The following is a 17,664-nucleotide window of genomic DNA, read 5'->3' as shown; positions in this document are numbered from 1 at the left end:
TCTCATGCATTTAAAACATTAAAATACTGAGAGTTGGTTAAAATATTGACACTAAACACATAAATATTTAGTAATACAAAACTTGAACAACACTCATACAAAACTAAAATTCATCATAATATAATAATTTTAAAGGCATTTTAACTATTAGTACAGGTAATTCGGTAAGAAAATTAGGTATTCTGAGCTCTGAAAAATGGATTTTTATTCATAAGCTATTCACAAAAAAGTACCTATGTGTTGATCGAAAAAAAATATTAAATGGCTACAGCCAAAACCCATCAATTGGATCTTTTTACATTGCTTAAAAATGTTCACCGGTTTCACTTGTTCAATTTAATTCTGAGCCGTTACTCTGTAAGTATTAATTTAACATTGTGTTTTTTTATAAGCTTTACTAGGTGTAATGCCTGATCAGGTAAGTTTCACAACTTTCTAGAACAATCTGTCTTGTTTGTACATCTTTGAAACCTATTTTTACACTTCTCTTCCATTCTTAGTCGTATATATTCTAAAACAATTTGAAGCTTATGACGTGAAAGTGTTGTATTAAAAAAAGTCTCGCAACACCTATTCTTTATTCAGCCCAGCCTCTGATATATTTCATTTTGAAGAAGACAAACACGTTGCAAAGTATAAATTCAATGAAAACTTATGTAGCTTTGTTATAACTTCCTATTTAAATATTTTTGTTATTACCATGGCTTAAACCGATTAACAAAAAAAGGTCCCCACCCAACAACAATCTTAAAATTTTTTTACCAATTAAAGACCAAAGCGATCGCTGTGAAACATTCCAGAAACCAATGTCAACACTGTCAGGTGTCATGGCAGTAGATTTTTAACAAGAAGATACAATGTACAACTACCAACATTTAACTGTTTTTATTCTTTAAAATTATATTTTAGCACAAAAGCAAAGTATTTAAAATAACATTCACTACTGCATTGAAGTTTTTTTTTTTTTTCAATTAACGCCTAATTTTTATATTTACTTATGAAAAACTGATTTTTTAATGTTTATTGTTCATTTTTCAATAATTTCATATGTCAGAGCAGCTACTACGATATATTGTTGCGTCGGTTTTTTTAGTTGAAAATCTCTATTTCTTGCACTATAACCTCATATTTTAGACATGTTTTTAGTTTATATAAAACATGATTATTAAGTTTCATAATAATAATATAACGACTTCATAAATAAATAATGATTACGTCTCAAGTTCGTCTTATGATATGTTAATATATTAATGTGATAGTAGGGTGTAAACCATTTTCATTTTCATCATAGTGTAAACACCACATATAAGACATCCTCTATCCATCAAAACTTTTAGTTAAAGATTACTCATCTGTGCTGTTAATATATTGTGTAAAACTGTTACAATCATACATTATTTAAACAATATTCCCTTTGTGTAAATTTTATATAGTTTATTAATCAACTGTATCATCAAATATAAATAAATAATATAGACCAAGCGTATCCTTAATGAGACTGAAACCTAAATAAAACAAGTGAAAACAAACAATTGACTGAGTTAACTGTTGAAATAACATGTAAAGACTGTGTTGATACGCATATTACACATACATACATGTCACATATATATAACTGATATTCCCATATAATACATACTATACAATTTGCGCTCTCGCGGGTAAACAGTGATGTTTACGAAAAAATGTTTCAAATAAAACTGGTTTATTTTTTAATAATATAAATTTTTTACATTGAAACTTTTGTTCTAAATTTTACGGTTTACAATCTGAGTCCTACGGATCCAAGACCCAATTGATCTATGTTGCACATTTACGAATTCGACCTCACTTTTTACAGATAGACGCCAGACAGACAGACAGACAGGCAGACAACCGGAAATGGACTAATTAGGTGATTTTACCTATACCACAATTTTGTTGGTAGCATCAATATTTTTAAGCGTTACAAACTTGGGACTAAACTTAGTATACTTAAGTGTATTTCATATACATGGTATAATTAAGTAATTATGTATTACATAATAAATTTTCAGTTTTTTAGTGGGAGGGATGAACCTGGTGCTTTGAAAAATAATTGTCAATATGTGGCGTCAATTTACAGACGTTTAATCTTAAATAGCCTCAGTTTAGAATATGCAGTTTTTCTACCAGATACGAAAATGGGAAAGCAATTAAATACTTTGAAGCGATATTCCATAATGCGGGATAAGCCACACGTATATGTTTGTGTATAGCCACACGTTCGTGCCACACGTATAGTATACCTTGATTATCCATTGTGGTATTACCATATTTAAAACCTTATTTAAAAGTTTGCATTGAGGGCATTTAAATATTGAAATGTCATTTTTTTGACAGTTTATCTGTGACAACTTAAGTAACTTCGAAAATTCGTCGATAAATCGTCCGTTGATCTATTTGTTATGTTTTCAGGTAAAAATTAAGCAAAAGACTCTGTTTTTAAAAGTGAAAATGGAAGTGGCAACCTGCTTAACATAGATGAGATAAACTATCGTGAACTCCCGTTTACATCTCACAGACACCCAATTGTTTTTCCCATCGTGTGGATCCCTGCGTTTCTAGTATGGCCCAAACTTTCTAGTATGCACCTTCCTGAACATTTAAGAAAAAAATAGGTCCGATAGGTCCGATAGGTAAAAAAATTGTCTTTGAAATGCTAAGAGCATGTAGACGAAGACATACAGTTGAAGCCACTCTAACGCATTCACAGTGTATTTGATAGAAGCCTGAGGTTTTATAGTATTTACAACTTGTTGAAACCTTCAAACTATTCATTGAACATGAAGACAAATTTTTAAGAACATTAAATTTTGTTAAAACACAAAAAAAAAAAAAAAAAAAAAAAAAATTGTATGAAAATAGTCATTTTTTTAGTTTTTGTTTTGTCATATACTGATTACAATAATCATAGAGATTAGAACTCATCCACATAGAAATACAATTTCTTTTCTTATAACATTGACTAAACCATCACAATATTTCTTTCATATATTTTTCATCCTACGACATGTAGCTCTCCGTCATACCACATATCATTATCATATCCTGTTACATAACACAACAACAGAATAATATTCTTCTTCTCTGTCCTTTTCCATCATACATCGTAAGAAATGAAGAGAATAATGTACGAATGTATAATTATACAATGTACAATGTACAATAGTGTGATCACCGTCGGTGAGTCTGAATGGCTGCATGTAAAAAATATCAAGAAAAAAACAGCCTTCAATATATGCATAAAAACTATGGTTCTGTCAAGAGGAAATGTGGCAAAATAACATCAGAGCACTCATTTTAACTCCGTTGAAGATAATAAATTTTCTTGTGAAGATACAGTTCAAAATTCCCAGGAAATAAAGTCTTAATATCACATTTATTAGTATAATTTATGAATAATTAATTGTAGAGAGCTTTGTGGAACTCCATAATTTTAGGATTTGAAGAAAAAAACTATTTTTTTGTTTAATCCACTTGTTTTTTATTTTAATATTTTAATAATTGACATAATTTGCAATCTGGGCGCCCTGAATTTTCGAAGTTTCTTACTGCGAGCGTCCTCAAGTTAATTATATTAATTTATACAAAGGTAGATATCATTTTGTTACCTAAAAGATATTAATTTTTGTCCCAATTAGTATTAAGTAGGTACTTAAATTATAAAGATGATGTTTTGTTTTAGTGTTGCACTTAATATAATTTAATTAAGATATATTGACAAATTACTCCCTAACGTTTTAAAAATTGGCGTGGCTTATAATTACTCAGACGTTATTATCTAAGTAGCTATATTATCTTTATAGAAACTAGGAAAGTGTTTCAATTTCTATCGAGACCAAATAGATGATAAAATACAACTGTATTTTAAATTCTCTGTAAATATACTAAATCCACAATTCGGTTAATAGTGACGAAAATGATTCCAAATTTGTTGCACGGTGGTTTTTGTCGTCGCTGAATCCGAATATCGAATTGGTCTCCAAGGTACCTGAAGGTCATGATAAACGTTATCCTCGACGTCCCCTAGAAGTTTCGGGAAGTTTTTTTATATAATCGGTCCAAACTCGTTACTCGCACGTGTTTGTGGTCGCTGAACACAAATATCGCGGTATCCATTTTACCCGAGGTATATTGGGCACAAGGTTGCTCGGTGATCAATTGTGTCGCGATATTCGTGTTCAGCGACTCCAAAAACCTTCGAGTAACATGTTTGGAATCATTCTCATCACTATTAACCGAATTGTGAATTGAGTAGATGAATTTTCTGACGTTCTAAGACGAATGCCGAAAACTACATTCAAATCCAACATCAATCCGACTATTCAAATTATTTTGCAGTAATTAAACTTTATTGTTTCATTACTGCGACTGTTAGCAGCGCAATCCACACTGTACAAAGTAGTTTCGGACAATCAAGACTCCATTATTGTATTTCACATACAATGTACAATGTACGTACGTACTATGTACGGAGTTGACATACTCCTGTCATATGGTACTTATTACATACTTCAGTGCACATATTAATAATAACACCGTACATAAAATACAACAATGCAGGTGTCAAAATTCTATTACAAATGTGTAAATCATATTATTTCAACAATATCACATATAATAATGTTATTATATTTTATTTCTAAAACGTAGATATAGAGTACTATTTACTTCACGATAGAATAACATATTATTACGTAATTTTATATTATTCTAAAGAGGTAGAATTTCTGAGGAGATTGTCCTATGCTTAGATCTAATAGTAACTTTTCTTGGATCCGTCCTTCAACCTCTGACTTTGCTTTACTCACCATTCAGTAGGGCTTAGAAATTCTCGGTCAACCTTTAATGAGGTCTTTCTTTTAAGATGAATTTAAAGTATATGTATTTAAATTTAAAGATTAAAACATGCTCTATTGATTTATGTCAGACTACACAGAATTGTTTTCTGCGTTAAATTACGCGAGTTTTTTTTATTTAAATAGGTTCAGTATCACGAACTGAATGTAAATGAAATGCACAAAATCCTTTCAAATTTGGAGGGGGGGAGTGTAATAAACTTTTTTGTAGATAATTAAATTTCTTACCTTTTTAGTCAACTTTTCTTTTAAATCTTAAAAAAATACAGGAGACTCTTAAATTTTATCAGTTTGATGTTTAATTCGCTATTCTCCAGTTTTTAAATATAAGTGATTTTTCTACACAGTTGTTTTTAGAAAAACGAAGGTATCTTCTTGCCAAATTTCATCAAAATAAGGCCATTTAGTCGCAAAAGCAGACAGGCAGGATAAATTTTGAACTTGAAATGATAACTTTGGCGAATCAAATGAAAAATTTATAATTTATATTTTAAAGTCTATCAAATATACTTCTCGCAAGAATATAGAATAGAATAGAATATATTAAATTTTATTGATAATGAATTCTTTAACATAATTATTACAGTCATTTGGTAACGATAAAAAGTACCTGCCGATTACCTTAAAGATTTTGAGACAATTTTTTAACATTAAGGTGGTTTAATGAATAGAACCTACTTCTACAATATTGTAATCTTTGTACGAACTAATTATACCATTACATATTCCATAAATATATGGTACTAGCTTGATATCCGCCCGTACCACTGGGCCTAAAAGTAAAAACACACTTTATACCCTCCACCTATCTTGATGTACACAATTTTCAATTTTGTGAAATGTAAAATGGTCATAATTCATTGAGTATATCAGAAAAAAATTGGCCATGAATGGTTTGACATTTACATGATTATTATAGATCTGCTCCATCTATAATCATCATTTTAACCATAAATTACTGATTTCTGTAAAAATTTAAAATAGTAAATGTAAGATTAAATTTTATTTATTTATTTTTTTAAATATATCTTTATAATAAATTATATCTCATGTGTTATTCTCATTCGCTTGTTTTAGCGTGAAAGCGTTACAAACAAACAAACAAACAAACATGCTTACTTTCGCATTTATAATATATAGAGATAAAAACTATAAGTCTGTAAATAATTGTAAATGTAATAATTAAAAAGACCATTTTTTTAAAAAAATAGTACAATAATTGTAGCCATTTTTCGTAATAAAAATTTTCCGCATGAGTACTAACATACATACCAAACACTTAATAGAATAAGTATATTAAATTTATTATTTTCCTCTTATATAATAATAGTGAGTAATAAAATTTTAAAACAGAACAAAAACAGTTCTAAAGGAATAAAGTTCTAATACACACGTATCTAAAATTATGTAGCATAATGCAGTTATGTCTACGAAAATACCAGTCACACCATATTCTAATATACGTCTTTTAGAATTTCCTATCTTATCTGCTAGAAAATATTACTTCATGACTTCGAAAATTCATATATCTTTCATATCTTGTCCATCCATATGTGCAGCTCAATATGAATTCTACAACTAAATAAAAATTATCTATGGCTTCCACAGTTTTGAACCGTTCAATAAGGTTCAAAGTATTTTGATTGTAGGTTTGGTTGACAGTAATTAAAAATCAGTCAAATTATAGTAATAAGCGCGATCAAAATCATTATACGAATGGGGACAGAAAAACCCTATCTAAATCTAAACACACACACAAAATAAAAAAATAAAGAAAAATCATTCAATTAAAAAAGTTGAATTAAAATCACGCTAGCGTGTGAACGGACGTTAGTACACGCTAACGTGTGAATAGCCACCATGCGCAATAATTATTAAAATTTAACAAACGAAAAACAACGTAGTTCGCGTAGGAATACAGAACCGAGTAAAAAAGCCAAAAACAATTTAAAAATGAGCTCTCTTAAACAAATCACCCTTGAAGGATACACTTCGAATAAACATTTTATTAAAATTAATAATTTTACACGTTTGTGCCCGCAACGCGAGCACGTTTTTAATATTACATCGACAATTCATGGATTGGGATAATCAACGACGGAATTGCTCTTAAACAAATCACCATTGAAGGGTACACATCGAATAGAAAATTTATTTAAAAATTAATAATATACACGTTCGTGCCCGCAACGCGAGCACGTTTTAATATTACATCGATAATTATACTATCGTGGAGAAACTGGAAATCTTGCAGTCAATAATGTACTCTGGAAATAAAAATAATTGGTTTTAACTTCAAAGAAATGGACGTACATGAACGATTAATTAATTATACCTGGACATTTCATCAACGGCTGGTGTTGTTTGTTTTTGGTCGTGTATCGGTTATCCTGCGGTGGTTTTGCCTGGATAATTAAGGTATTGTTTTATTTATCATATTTTCTCCACCCCATCCGTATAATATCGTTGTTGGAGATTTACCTTATATATAAAAAAAAAAAAAATTTAATATACGTATTTTTTTTTGAACTATGCAATTGAACATTTCCGATTTGATTTTAGTCAAGAATGGTAAAGATTGTTTTGTGAAGTGAATCAATACCGCGTTTAGAGGTGTAGCCGACAACGAGTTCAGACTGCCCATGGAAGGGTGTCAAAATCCTCGATTTGCGTTGCACCTCGCGGTTCGTCATCTTCTCCGTATTCGGCCCTGTGTTAATGCTTGACTACGTTGAGTCACAGGCCGGATACAGAAGATAAATTATTTGGTTCACTGCACAGAACAGAATTTACGTCATTTCGAGATCGTTTTGTTTTGTTTAACACCTAGATCGGAAATGTTCAATTCAAACTAGTATTCATTTTATAATAATGTAACAAAAAACACTTACTTAATTAATAAAAACATAGCACAGAAGAGGTTATGTAGCCTGATGTTTGACTGTGATATTTTTAGTTTATATCATTTTTTTTTTAAATTCATTTAATGGTTTATTTAAAACCATATTTGTTACTTCTAAACCAAAGAATATTTATATTTTAATCGAATAAAGTAACTTAAGTAAAAAAATATATGTAAATGCGTTTTGTTGTTGTCAAATAATTTTGACATTTCACTGACTAAACCATAGAGTGGTAGTCGTTTAATAGACTTCCACTCAAATCCTAGACCGTCCTTTTTGTCAACTTATTCTCTTTCAGATTCGATCACAATTACTAAGATCGCGGTTAAAAAACGCTTCCACTCGTCATCAAATGCCACAGTTGGTAGCATATAGCGTAGGGTAGTTTGATCGAGTCTGGATTAGAGGAAAAAAAAAAAAAAAAGGATTATTTGGTCATAATTTAAAATAAATTTTGCAAAAAAAAAAAAAAAACACATACTACTAAATTTTTTTTTCATTGTTCGTACGAGCGCAAACGTCTAGGTGAACTGCCGGAGGATGCCGACTACACGGTCCAACAAGCACACGACATCATCAGCAGATGTTCCAATGGTTGTTACAACAATCGTCGTCAACACAACAACTACAACAAATAACACTGCTGGATTGGGTACCATTGTCGACGCAACTTCACCAAGTTACGCTACTACGCCAGATATTCCAGGTGCTCATGGTATTACGACAATAGCACCATCAGTGTCGAAAGCCAATTCCACCCTACCCACGACAGTATTGGTTGGAAAGGTACCACAAACAAATATTGGTACGAGTCCTGGAAACGTACCGATATTGAATCCTGCGCCTGGTATGGTCCCACCTGCGTCGTCTGCACAACCTCAGCAGTATTTTGGTTATGGGATGTGGAGTGTTCCACAGTACGAACAAACTCTTTTAATGTGTCCAAATCATGTGAATCATGCGCCAACTACGCAATCGAATACAACTCCAACACATCATCCTGTTCTTGCGCCACCAGCACAGGCAGGTCCGACTGGTCAACCTGCGCCAACAACAGCAGTAGGAGAGGAGGACGTCACACCATCAAGAGTCATGCAGCTTATACGTTCCCAAACACGACTCAACGCATCACACAAACATGATATTCATGAGGTAGATCTCCAATAAAATATTTATGTGAATCCATAAGTAAGTTATCAGGTAGCCAATCCTGCAATCAAAGTGCGAATATGACAGACGGACATACAGGAAAAATTTAAGTCTTGACGAGGTACCACAAACCTTTACCTCTCTGCAACGTCAGCGGGAGGAAGATCCTGAGCTACGGCTCATCATCCAGCGCCTACGGGCCGGAGATGATGTGATAGGCTATGAGTTACGGGACTCCCTCCTTCTAAAATTGTAGGGAGGAATAGGTTGCGACGTATCCCTGTACCTAAAACTAGTAGACAATAATAAATTCCGAAATACAACAGTATTTCTCCTTAAAGTGGGGGAGACTGAACCGTTCAATAAGGTTCAAAGTATTTTGATTGTAGGTTTGGTTGACAGTAATTAAAAATCAGTCAAATTATAGTAATAAGCGCGATCAAAATCATTATACGAATGGGGACAGAAAAACCCTATCTAAATCTAAACACACACACAAAATAAAAAAATAAAGAAAAATCATTCAATTAAAAAAGTTGAATTAAAATCACGCTAGCGTGTGAACGGACGTTAGTACACGCTAACGTGTGAATAGCCACCATGCGCAATAATTATTAAAATTTAACAAACGAAAAACAACGTAGTTCGCGTAGGAATACAGAACCGAGTAAAAAAGCCAAAAACAATTTAAAAATGAGCTCTCTTAAACAAATCACCCTTGAAGGATACACTTCGAATAAACATTTTATTAAAATTAATAATTTTACACGTTTGTGCCCGCAACGCGAGCACGTTTTTAATATTACATCGACAATTCATGGATTGGGATAATCAACGACGGAATTGCTCTTAAACAAATCACCATTGAAGGGTACACATCGAATAGAAAATTTATTTAAAAATTAATAATATACACGTTCGTGCCCGCAACGCGAGCACGTTTTAATATTACATCGATAATTATACTATCGTGGAGAAACTGGAAATCTTGCAGTCAATAATGTACTCTGGAAATAAAAATAATTGGTTTTAACTTCAAAGAAATGGACGTACATGAACGATTAATTAATTATACCTGGACATTTCATCAACGGCTGGTGTTGTTTGTTTTTGGTCGTGTATCGGTTATCCTGCGGTGGTTTTGCCTGGATAATTAAGGTATTGTTTTATTTATCATATTTTCTCCACCCCATCCGTATAATATCGTTGTTGGAGATTTACCTTATATATAAAAAAAAAAAAAATTTAATATACGTATTTTTTTTTGAACTATGCAATTGAACATTTCCGATTTGATTTTAGTCAAGAATGGTAAAGATTGTTTTGTGAAGTGAATCAATACCGCGTTTAGAGGTGTAGCCGACAACGAGTTCAGACTGCCCATGGAAGGGTGTCAAAATCCTCGATTTGCGTTGCACCTCGCGGTTCGTCATCTTCTCCGTATTCGGCCCTGTGTTAATGCTTGACTACGTTGAGTCACAGGCCGGATACAGAAGATAAATTATTTGGTTCACTGCACAGAACAGAATTTACGTCATTTCGAGATCGTTTTGTTTTGTTTAACACCTAGATCGGAAATGTTCAATTCAAACTAGTATTCATTTTATAATAATGTAACAAAAAACACTTACTTAATTAATAAAAACATAGCACAGAAGAGGTTATGTAGCCTGATGTTTGACTGTGATATTTTTAGTTTATATCATTTTTTTTTTAAATTCATTTAATGGTTTATTTAAAACCATATTTGTTACTTCTAAACCAAAGAATATTTATATTTTAATCGAATAAAGTAACTTAAGTAAAAAAATATATGTAAATGCGTTTTGTTGTTGTCAAATAATTTTGACATTTCACTGACTAAACCATAGAGTGGTAGTCGTTTAATAGACTTCCACTCAAATCCTAGACCGTCCTTTTTGTCAACTTATTCTCTTTCAGATTCGATCACAATTACTAAGATCGCGGTTAAAAAACGCTTCCACTCGTCATCAAATGCCACAGTTTTATAAAACGGTTATGAGCCTGACCATTTTGATAAGTCTATATTGTTTTAATAACGAGTTGGTAAGGTTGAGTTTCTCGACTATAGAGAAATTGGTTGAGTTCTGAAGTTTTTAGTTCTTCGTTCAAAAGTTCAAAAATGGAACACTATAACAGAAAACGAAGATATTATCGTAAAGTATTTAAAAAAGTTCAAGTTAAGGGGCGTCCATCACATATATTTATATATGAAAAATATGCGACTTTGCTATGACTAGAAGTAAGTTTATACTTATATGATGTAAACTAAAAATTTATAGGATATTGTTAAAACAAGGAGTCTGAAGTAGACAGTCGTAGCCAAGCTGAAGGCCATCTTACTGTCCAAGAAATGGAAGCAAAGCTAATGGTAAATATTAGATTTTAGATTAGGTGTGATATAAAAAAATAATTATGTATAGAAACTTTAAACTCCTCCATCCATGGGAAATCTACAAAAGTAGAATCAACATGGTGAGAACAGATCGATCATAAGAACAAAAAGATAAATAATCAGAACCCGAAAATTCTGGCTTTTCGATTATTTTAAACAATTATAACTAACAATAAATATACTAATAATATTATCTTACTTATTCAATATAATGATCCATGGAATTTTAAATGCAACCATCTTTTCGTTTCGATGTGCTATTAACAAGACATACTTTAAAATAAATTTCGATTTTTTGCCCCAATTGATTAGATCAGTTTTTTTGTATTTTATAAATACTTAATTCGACTACCAAGTAGTTAGTCATCATCAGTATGAATAAGCTAATCGTAATAACTCTTAGGTTACTCGTTGCTAATTTTAGTGGCGGACAGCAGTTGGGCAAATTGAGGCAAAAAATCGAAATTTATTTCGAAATATCCTAGATTTCATATTTATTATATTTGATAATATTTTTATTTAAGACATACTTTCGTTAATTTTAACAAATGATATTAATGCACTTAAAATGAAGACGCTGTTAATTTGCAACTACGTCATTGTATTCATATCATATTTAAAGTATTTGTACATTTTTGCATAGATTTTTGTTTCCTCAATAGTAAAGTTTTTAATACCTAAATAAATTTTTTTCAAATAGTAAATATTGTTTTGATACACCAAATAAAAAAAACAGTTTATAATTTTTAAGTTTTCGTGTTAACGATCGGTTTGGTTAGAAATAAACTCACAAATTGCTCATGGTAAAATACTACCTTTCTTTTTACATTTTTTGTAGCTGAAATTAGTCAAAACTTTTCAAAACTTAGCTTGAGTTGAAAACGGAAAATAGACATCACATAAAATCTCAGGCTTTGCTGAAGGAATTATACACTCGACTAAGGACTAATTCAGTTTCTATGTTAAAAGTAACAAAATTATCATCATATAGCGCAAGCTCAAGGAAATTCATTTGGATATTTCTGTTATACACACGTTACGTTCATAGTACCTACGTACATGAAAGGCAATAATAATAATTATTATTATTCGTAACACGTATATCGCATATTAAAATAACACGAAAGTTGTATGAAGACACGTAAAGTGACAATAACATTTCAACTAGTTAAAATAAATAGTAACAATACAAACACTTTCCTTTCACCTATCTAATATTGAAAATTACTATGACTTTCATGTGTCATGAACAATAAAGTAAAGTTAAAATAAAGTATCTGTGACCCGTAACTTAACTCCTTTACATTGACCTGATATAAACTTTGCACAAAATTTATTACATTGGAATTTTGAGTTTGTGTCTATCTGTCTATGTGTTACGTTTTCTCTCTAAAACTGCTGATAGATGGAACCTTGGACAAGGTTTCAAGCCATAGCCATATTTTTGTCGTGAAAATAAGATTTGAAGGGAGTTAGATAGGGGATAAAAATTTTAGTGGGGAACCAATTATTTCTCATGTGAGGGTTAAGTTATTCACAGTGTGATAGTTTATTTATCAGAATAAGACATAAGCTATCATTTATTTTAATATATACTTCAGAGCTCCTCAATAAGAGAAAAACATCCCTAATATTACCCTTTTCACATCTATTAAAGTTTTAATGACTTTTTTTTCGACGCGTAATAAAGTCAAATCAACAGAATACTTTTAAGATCTACGTCGCGTCGGCTTAAAATGGAAAGACAGCCCAAAAAACTATCTTTTACCTGTTATAGATCTATATAATATACATGCTAGTAAGATACTTTTGTTTTATATTGAACGTGAAATTCCACGAAACTAATGGTAAAAATCAAAAACTTTTACATTTTCATCGCAACAACCCCTCCTACCCCCAAAAAGAAAAGAGGAAAAAACAGCCCACAAAATTACTTTAATAAGCTTTTGTTTTAAATTTTAAAAACTAGTTCATACATTACATTTGTATATGATTTAAACCAAAAAACTCTTCGCATTGTGTATTTTGCATTTTCAAAAACCAATTCAAATTTATTTAAAAACAAGCCCTCTTAAATGACAGCACGACTTGCCAAACAATCATTTTTGTATATGCAAGTTTAAGCACTTGTAATCAACTAATCTGCTTCGTTCTATTAAAATGTAACGAGATTTACAATGTGTTTGTTATGGCATGCCGTAACACTTTCAATACTTCCTGATTAGTGTTTGCTGTCATCTTTTATACAACCGATTGATTGTTAGTGGACAAGAGCCTATTGCTTTATTTTTTTAGCTCATATAATGTTTGTTTGTGGAATGCAAGTACAGCGAATTATACATTTTAAAATTATATTTATACTTTCTATTACTTTAATTTCGAGCGCATCGTTTACCTATACTTATTGCTTAAAGAATGGGAGTAAAGTTGCTGTTTATTGGGCGTGTTAAGTGATAGCAAGTGGGTTGAAGGACAGTATGTGGTGCATGTGGTACAAAATGGGCAAAAGTAAAGAGAAGGTACTTTCGTTAAATGAATTGATGATTCTGTAGGTTAATCTCTAAGTGAATTCATTATCGAGAGCGAAGCAGAGGGCAAAAGCTAGTCACTTTTATGCCGATTAGGGAGTACACAAGGTTCAAAATAAGTAAACTCTCTTTAGTTTATTTCCGTGAATATTGATTTTCCATAATTAATTACAACTATCTATTCACACAATCATTTTTTTTTTTGCAACAATTTTTATTTTTTTAAATTACTATTGAAAGAAATGATAATGGGCTTTACAGAAAGTTAAGTTTGTTTGGATTTACGACTATGTAGAACGTTCGTTCGTTGTAGTATGTTGTTTCATTGCCTAATTGAAAGAAAAAAACTGTTTCTAATTTCAAGCTGTTATTTTGGAAGCTCTGAAATTTTAAAAACTTCTAGATTCCCAAGGGGGCAAACTGAAGCTAAGTGGTATGTAAAGAACCCCTTCAATCCTTCTTAATTTTAATTAATATTCCAAAAGATATTCTGTCAGTGATAGAATTATTGCTTTAAACCAAACTCCTTAGAAAAGAGGTAACTAAATAAAATAGATACTGTTTTGTAATTGTCCTTGCGGCTATTCACACCACAATAGTAGGGCTTGGTATAATTTTCACTTTCTTTTCAACTAAGCTATGATACATAATGTATCCATTAAGCACACGTGTATATTGTATGTGTAACTGTAGCACCTTAAAAGGTACTTAAATAAACGTATAAAGTACTAAAACAAAAAAATAACATGACGTTCCAATTTAAATAAAATTAACAAATATGAAACAATAAATTATAGAGTTATTTATTTTGTGAACCATCATAATGCAGTTTTAAAATATGGATAGGTACAAAATAAAACGATAAATGTATAAATAAGTAAGTGTGAAATATGATATTAAAACCTATTATTACTATTTTTATACCATGTATATGAAATATATCAAGGTATACTAAGTTTAGTCCCAAGTTTGTAACGCTTAAAAATATTAATGACATGAACAAAATTTTGATGTAGGTGTTCATAAAATCACTTAATTAGTCCATTTCCGGATGTCTGCCTGTGTGTTTGTCTGTCTGCCCGTCTGTCATCGCAATTACTCAAAAACGAAAAGAGATATCAAGCTGAAATTTTTATATCGTGCTGAGGACGTAAAAAGTGAGGTCGAGTTCGTAAATGAGCAAAATAGATCAATTGGGTCTTGAGTCAGCAGGACACATATTGTAAACCGTTAAAGACAGAATAAAGTTTAAATGAACAAAATGTTCCTTATAAAAATAAACAACTTTTGTTTGAAACATTTTTTCGTATACATCACTATTTACCCGTGAGAGGAATTGTATAGTAAGTATTATATAAAAATAAACAACTTTTGTTTGAAACATTTTTTATATGTGTAATGTGGCAGAGTAATTAACACTGTATATACATAAAATCAAATTTTTCTTGACTCACTCGTAGAAGACTGTAGGTAAAAGTTTGCTTAAAAGTGTTTTGTTGAAATTAAGCGCGCATAGAAGAAACAAGTTACCCACTTCAACCTCGAATGTCCATAAAGCATTTCAAAATTTGAGATTATACAACTTTGTTTATTTTGCAAAGTCAAGTGTAGTTGAAAGTAATCTTAGATCGCATGATTATGTGCTTTGTTTTACTACAGTTTAAAACGTAGGTCATCCCAATGGCTTTTATTCTGAATTATCTTTCTTTGTAGATTTTTTCAGGAATGGAATCCAAATCCTGTAGTTGCATATTTACGTCCTTCTTGATTGACAAACAAATACTACACGAATATCACGTTTTCAAGTTATAATTTCGTGACTTCTTCACAAGTACATACTTACTTATTTCAACTCTGTTATTTTCATTCTGATATTTTCACTTCATTGTGATTGAAAAACAAGATAATGTTTTACTAAAAATTTAAAAATATATTTTACAAAATACAAACTATTTATAAAAACTCTATTAAGAAATTTCAAATGGTTTTTAAATATTACAGTGTTTAAAATCAAAGTATATATACATAAAAGAAAAAACTGATTGACTGACTGATCGATCAACACACAACTGAAACCGCGGAGTATAGAAGCATGAAATTCAAACAAACGTTTCTTAAATGACGTAAGATGCAGTTAGAAGGAATTTTTGGAAATTCATCAACTAAGAGGTTAAAATGACAAATTGATGTGCTCATGGTTTGAGACAAAATTTTTTATTTCTTTCTTTAAGGGAGCGCAGCGAACTCCATGACGAATGCGGCGTTATTTTCCAAAGGGATGCAGGCGAAGTGAATGTTCATTAGGCGGGCAAAATACCTATAATATTTTATAGATTGGTTAATATTTTTATATTCAATTGATTTTTTATCGACATATTCAATACTAAAATTAATTATTAATTAAAGATTATTGTCATTCTTTATGAGAAAATCGTCAAATTTGTGCTTTCTAAGCTTTTTATCGCTAAAATATAATTTCAATTAAAGGAATTTTATCCCGACTTGTTGTGACAAGTTTTGCATGCAACTAAATGATAATCAAAAAAGAAGTTATTTAATGATTGAAGAAAGTTATTTTATTTAGTACCTGTGTATAAATCATAAGTATTTAGTACCACTGTATAAAATACAGTATGTCTAACTAAATAAGCTGAATGGCAAACACAGAAAACGTTAAAGATTTTAAGGTAAGTGCAGTATCTAGAATCAAAAATATTAACCAATTTTTTATAATAGTGCTCTAAAATACCATGTAATTTTTAGAGTTATCTTTAAGGAACCGTATTATTGAATGTATGTAAATTGATCATTGAAATCTCGACACGTTTTTCTGATAAGCATCCACTTCTTTCTAGCATCAACTTTAACTGATGTTTTTAATTAATCCAAGTGAATCAAACTTCTTTTTCCTGCTTATTGTTACCCATACATATTACGATGTATCAATCCAGTGTATCAAGGTACATCACTTTGTGAATTTGAAACTTTAACTCTTCAAAATTTAACGTTATGTTTTTAAACTGGAATATGATATAACAACTTACTCACCAATAGCTTACGATCTACCTTGTGTATGTTTTATAAAACAATATGCAAGGATCGCGATGGGCTTGTAATGTTTTATTCGAATATAGAATGACATTGAAAACCAGACTACCTGCTATCAATACAAATTTTGCTCAGTTAATATCAATATCTGCAAGAAAAACAGAATGATTCAAGATACATATGACTCTAGGTACTATATAACACCAACTGATAGTGTTACACACAATGGCAGGAGAATACAATATTGTAGTTGGAACATAACAGACAACTAGATCCATTTCTATCTTGTAAAATGTTGCCTTAATACTCTATAACTCGTCAACAACCAAATAAACATTCAATATTACTCTCTCGTACAGGGTGTAAGAGGGTGCTTCTCACACACATAGATACCCACACATGTTAAAGTCTATCTAATATCCATGTTACCAATTACGAAATGGAAATGGTTCATGTATAGTAGGCTCGACGTAGAAATACTTTGGTAATATACAATAATGTGTTAGAAATAGTTCGTAGAAATACTTTGGTAATGTACAATAATGTGTTAGAAGTACAATCGGATTTCAAATAAATAAAAAACAATTTCTAACATTTGCTATCCGATCTAAAACTTTTGCACTTTTCATTAATATCGGATCAGCTCAGGTTATTCAACATGCTCTTATTCCTCGAAGCTTTTATACAGCAGATATAATGTAATTAGCATCAGTATAAATTGGCTAATCGCAATTATTTTT

The 17,664-nt window shown here is 30.8% G+C and overlaps 1 protein-coding gene and 2 long non-coding RNA genes across 3 annotated transcripts in view; all 3 read right to left on the bottom strand.

Annotated features, from left to right (window-relative positions):
• The window catches only part of LOC123306043 (E3 ubiquitin-protein ligase MIB1), a 768,237-nt gene that overhangs the window by 153,034 nt on the left and 597,539 nt on the right, over positions 1-17,664 (bottom strand). The window lies entirely within an intron of this gene.
• Positions 6,502-7,831, bottom strand: LOC123306046. The gene is made up of 3 exons (XR_006536884.1): positions 7,772-7,831; positions 7,216-7,361; positions 6,502-7,147 (listed from the first exon to the last, which is right to left on the bottom strand). It is a non-coding gene; the product is annotated as an uncharacterized LOC123306046 (long non-coding RNA).
• On the bottom strand, positions 9,054-10,623 carry LOC123306045. The gene is made up of 3 exons (XR_006536883.1): positions 10,564-10,623; positions 10,008-10,153; positions 9,054-9,939 (listed from the first exon to the last, which is right to left on the bottom strand). It is a non-coding gene; the product is annotated as an uncharacterized LOC123306045 (long non-coding RNA).

This window comes from Chrysoperla carnea, chromosome 1 (genome assembly GCF_905475395.1).
Source record: "Chrysoperla carnea chromosome 1, inChrCarn1.1, whole genome shotgun sequence".
NCBI classification, from domain to species: Eukaryota; Metazoa; Arthropoda; class Insecta; order Neuroptera; family Chrysopidae; genus Chrysoperla; species Chrysoperla carnea.
Note: the sequence above shows the minus strand (reverse complement) of the source record. Positions and strands in the feature narration are given on the sequence as shown.